A 5,516-nucleotide genomic window follows, 5' to 3' on the forward strand; every position below is an offset into this window, starting at 1 on the left:
GACCGGGGGCTCCGGGCACCACCACCACCTTTTCTCGACGCAACGCGCAACGCTTACGGTTCTCTGACAATGCGCCCGTCTGTCTGCTAGGTCAGTGCCCGGCAGACAGACGGAGGAGGACCCACCAAAAGGGTGCGTTGTGATGTGCGCGGGTGGGTCTGGGGCGCTTCCTGTGTTTGGCAGCCCCCCCCCTCCCTTTCTTTCCCTCCAAGGAGGATTACCTGATCTTGGGGGAGGTCGGGAGCCGGGAAGGAGTGGAGTGCACCGCTACCCTACCTGATGAGCCCTGCCAAAAATTTCTCCGAGAGTTCATTGCATGACCAGACTATCGAACACCTTCCATACTAGCCGCAAGATCATGCAGACCTTTTAGCCGTTGGGTACCTGCTCGGTTAAGAAATTAAAGTAAAGTGACATTCGTGGAATCAATTAGTTTTCATTTGATTGCCAACATTTGCGTGTCGGCAGTTCGAGTTGTGTGCGGATGACCTCACTGCATGGGCCGGGGACTCCGGCAGCGCCAGCGCCGACAAACAATGATAGTGCGGGATGGCGTGGGAGGAGAGGCGGAGAGGGCGGGACCAGCGGGGACACCGTTACTCGGTCCCGTTCCCGGTCCAGTTCCGCGCCGAGAGGGAGAGAGAGAGAGAGATAGAGGAAAGGGGGCGGGAGGAAAGGAGAGTAAGGGAGAGAGATGGGGAGGGGGGGGGGGCTGTAGTGACGCAGGTGTCCCGCCGGGGCTCACCAGGTGTCACGGCGGCTTACGGCACATGTCTCGTATGTAGTGCGCGATTTCCCATCGCATAAACATACACGAGAAGCGTCGCAAATTCGTAAATTACACTGTTCCAAAAAGGAATAGTTTTTCTAACCATCCTTTTATCTTTGAAATTGTATTTTTTTCAATGAAGACCCCCTTTTTTTCTTTTGAGATTCTGCTGCAAGAGACAATAAGGGCGTTCAAATGCAAGAGATTCGCCAGGTCGGTGGCTTTCACATCCACTGTGTCTGTGTGTATGCTGGACATGCTGTCCTTCTCCCCTTTTAAATTCACTCCATGCCTTGCCTTTTGTCAAGCCACGGGCAGAGAGAGAGAGACAGAGGGGGGGGGGGGAGTGTGTCCGGTTGAGGTGTTTGGCTTACGGCAGCCCTTTTGGCGAAGGACAAGGCAAAGACATGCGACCCTTTTATTAGAGGATTCGGTAATGTAACGGGACTGCCCATTCATCTCAGCTGTCGACTCGTAACATCCTTCAATGGGAAACAAAAGAGGAGGGGGAGCGGGGTGTCGGGGGAAGGGGACAGAGAGCGAGAAAAAGTGTGAACTTCACCGTTTCGGCGCGGAGGCGGGAAACAGTTATAGCTCCCCATCAAGGGCCCCAAGGGCAAGGATGGGTTATTTGGCGAGTGGGGTCGCTTGCACCACACACAAAAAAAGCTCTCCTTGATCTTACCGGGTCTTACATTATGAGCCATATCGCGACTGGAAAATGCGAACGTGCCTGTTACGCGCTATCTGGAATTGAAGCTGTATGCAAGTGCGCGCCTGTAATCTAGAGCGCAAACGACTACGCACTGGAAATGCACCTGTATGATGTCGCACACTTGTAGGTGTGCGACTGCTCATTCGTCCACTAAATGGAGTAAAAGTGTGAATAATTTTCCTGTGAAATTCGCACACATGTGTCTCTACTACTCCATGTGTACGGATGTCGCTCACACACCTACAAGTGTGCGATAATCACACACTCGGGTCTCCGGTGTGTGTAATTTTAGGAGGGTCGACGTCCGGGCATCGGGGATGGGGGGGCCTCCGCCGCAAGGTTCTAATTTACCGCCCGCTCCTCCACTTGATTTGGACGCGTCCGATCCAGTTTTCTTCGCGACGCTTCCCTTCCTTTCTCGTCATTTTCACCCGGGCGAGCCCGTCGCCCGCCCCGCCCCGCCCGAGCCGGCACTGGGTCATGCAGCCCGGCGCGGCCGTGCCCATGGCCGGGGCCCATGGCCGCCGGGCCGGGCCCAGAGAGGGCAACGCACCTTTCTGACGTCACTCGTGAAAGTGCGCGACACCCAGTAAACTGCGGGTTTTTATTCGAGACATTGTACTTACTGAAATAGTGACGAAATACGTCGATTCTAAGAACATTTTACTGCTTTACTACTTTAAGGTGTAAAATCATTTTCAATTCACGTTTAGTGCGATTGGGCTAAAATCGGCTACAGCAGGTTTTTTGGGAGGTGGGGGAAGAGTCGTTGACCGGGCCGTGGGCTCATGGCACTGGGTCATGCACTCCGGCGGTAGGCGCCACCGCGGCGCTGCCAACGCCCCTGCGGCCCCGCCTCATGGTGGCTCTTGCCGGGCTTTGGCCGGGCCTCGCGCGGCCGCGGACCGGGCCCAGCGAGGGCAACGCACCTTTGTGACGTCACCCGTGAAAGTGCGGGTGTCATTCACGGGGCCGGCCGATGGCCCGCGCGCCCAGGGTGCGATGTGCCGCGGGGACCCGGCCGAGGCAGCGCGGCCAGGTCGGTGACACCGGAACTCGCACCTCCAGTGCTGGGGGTGGCACCGCCTCTATGCGACAGGCCGTTAAACCATTCATCTCACCGCATGACAAAATATCCACGTATGCGTCGTAACATTTATTTGGGGGGAGTAAAATATTGTGCGACCCTAATGTCATGCATAGAAAAGTGTCTGACAGTCATGACCCCGCACTTTCGGTTACACTTACCGCGCACTAGGGTTGGAAGCCCTGGAAAGTTTCCGGAAAGTTTCCGGAAAATTTCCGGAAAAAAACGGAAAATTTCCCCAGACCCCGGAAATTTTGGAAATTTTGGGAATTTTTTAAAATACACACAAGAAACGATAAAACGCGTGTTCTTTAGTCATATGAAGTGTTCTCGCTCTATTTCGTGCTGCTTTGTATAAAATATGTATGTATGTACCTGTCAAAGACCAGCTGTTAAACTTCGTCGCACTTGTCGTGTCACACGAAGACACACATTTTAAACACAGCAATAAGTTGCCCAAAGCAGTGATTTTACCCGTCTTCCCAAGAATGCGTCGTTTGGCATTTGATATAACTTTTATTTCATTAAATTGTAGACTCGGTCGGGCTGCAAATCGCGTATAGTTGAATAGTGCCTTTACGGGAGGGTACGTGCGAGTAGTTAACACCACGTTAAAGGCCTGGCCTACAGGGGTTTAGCAGCATGAGTACTACTAACAGGTATTGGACTGAAAAGCCGAACACTTTCATCGAGGTGTTTAACTCCAGTGTTAATTTTTACATTGCTACATTTCTGGCGACGCAATATTATGCCGAATGCTTCCCAATTATGAAGACTTTGGAAATTGCATGGCAGGGTTGTGGGCTGTAACCTTCCAGTTCGACTCATTCAAGTACTCGACTTTGCCTCTATAGACTCCGCGGCAAGTATTTGAGACGGTGTTTTACAATCGCCTACTGGTGTACTTCAGATCAGTTAATTCAGATTATGATTTCAAGCCACTGTCAATGGAAAGCGGGCAATAGGACACTGTTATCCCAATAAAAAACGGTATTTTTTATGATTTTCTGCCTTGCAATACTAGGTTTTGAAACATTCCTTGATACTACAACCAAAAATTCGCTAAAATCGAAAATTTCCAAAATTTCCGGAAATTTTCCGTTTTTTTCCACTTTTCCGGAAACTTTCCGCAACTTTGAAAATTTCCGGAAAATTTCCAACCCTACCGCGCACGCAGGTGCGCTGGCGGGCTTGACCACCGTAGCTTACCGTGGCGCCTTACGGCGCCGAGTTAGTAGGCAACCCTCTCACACGCCTGAATGCGGTACAGAGTAACCAAAATATAGTGCGGGGACTGACAAGTAAGTGTATGTTCATTACTAGGCACTTCCAAATATGTTTAACATACCCTCATTCTTCAGCTTGTCCATCAAATGGATGCAAGTAATTTGCCTTTTGCTTGTTGAGCCCCGCACTATTTCTACCCGAGGCCTAGGCCCAGATTCTCTTGCCCGTTAATCCCCCTCCCCCTCCCCCCTCCTATTCTCCTTCTCTGGGTCAGGTCAGCGGAAGGAAGGCGTCTTTTATAACAATACAATGCACGACCAAGTGCGTTTTTATTCACATCACTTTGCGAATCTCTGAACTCGGACCTTTTCCCTTCTGAAGTTCCTTCCAGAATGCACAGGTAGCCTGATTTCAGGGTTAAGGTAAGGCTACACGCGCGTCTGTGAGTGCGTGCGTGTGCGTGTGTGCGAGTGCATGTGTGTGTGTGTGTGTGTGTGTGTGCCTGTGTGTGTGTGTGTGTGTGAGTGCGTGCGTGTGCGCGTGTGCGAGTGCATTTGTCCGTGTGTGTGGCCCGCTCCGTCCCACGCTTTCTCCGCCGTCTCTCCTCCACCTCCTGTTTTCGCGTCCTCCATTCGAGAAACAGCCCTACCTTCCCCCCTGCTTCTCCTCCTCCCTCCCCTCCCCTCTTCCCCCTGTCTCTCGCTCCCTTTCCTCACTCCCCTCCGTTGGCCGTTTCTCTTTCTGCTGCTGGGCCGGGGGGACGCGGGGCCGTGACGCACTGGCCGTGCCACTTCCTTCACCGCATCACGCGTGATGCGCGGGGCGGCGGGGAGCGCGCCAGGCCACTTGCGGCGCCAAGTTCAAACGCTGCCTGCCGGTAGGGTATACTCCCGGCCGGGTCGGCGGTATAGAGCTCTAATCGACTTCGTGTTGCCGACTCTTGTGAGATGTGTCACAATGCTGGGGTTGTTCGCCTCTTCACGTATTATTGCGTTTTATCTGCGCACTTGTGTGTGTGTGTGTGTGTGTGTGTCTGCGCGCGCGTTGGGGCCTTATCAGTGTAAACAAGGCGTACCACAGAAGTGCCTCTTTTTAGCCTCCAAGGCCCCCCCAACAAGAGTTTTTCCTTGAATATTATTCATGTTTTAGCCGATTATTTTGTGAACATCTAAAAAATAAAGAGGCGACATATAGCCAACGGGTTTAATTTTTGAAAGGCCTCTGCCTCATGCCGACTCATTTATCCCATCCCTGCGCAGCACTGAAATATTGGGTGTCGAAGCCCCACAACAAATAAAGGACTGTCTAAAATACCGCCTGCTTCTTATTGCAACGTCAAAATTAAAGTGCGAAGATGAATATACTACACCTTTGAAGGCGGCTGGTCAGAAACGCATCCCTTTATATATATTCCACTGTACGTAGTTACGCAGAGTGCGGCTCTTGGCCTTCCCCCGACCGCCCTCGTGTGGCGACCGGATGTCTGATAACTCGACGCGGCGGGCGCAGCAGAGCGACTCCTTTGCACTGCCAAGAGTTTGTTGGTGTCGCAGCAGGTGTGGGGCGCAGGCGAAACGCACGCCGCGCCACGCCGTCGTACTGACTGCAGGACTGCAGTGGGGCCCGGTGGGGCCGGGCCACCACGCCGCGTTGGCAAGTGGGGCGCGCTACGGAGAAATCTACCTCCCGCCCGCCCTGCCGCTTGGCCCTGCCGCCCT

The 5,516-nt window shown here is 53.1% G+C and overlaps 1 protein-coding gene across 4 annotated transcripts in view; it reads left to right on the forward strand.

Annotated features, from left to right (window-relative positions):
• Positions 1–5,516, forward strand: part of LOC113206095 (WW domain-binding protein 11) — a 40,599-nt gene that overhangs the window by 18,868 nt on the left and 16,215 nt on the right. The gene's annotated exons all lie outside the window — the stretch shown is intronic.

Source organism: Frankliniella occidentalis, unplaced genomic scaffold (assembly GCF_000697945.3).
Source record: "Frankliniella occidentalis isolate FOCC.00 unplaced genomic scaffold, Focc_3.1 Scaffold60, whole genome shotgun sequence".
Classification (NCBI taxonomy): Eukaryota; Metazoa; Arthropoda; class Insecta; order Thysanoptera; family Thripidae; genus Frankliniella; species Frankliniella occidentalis.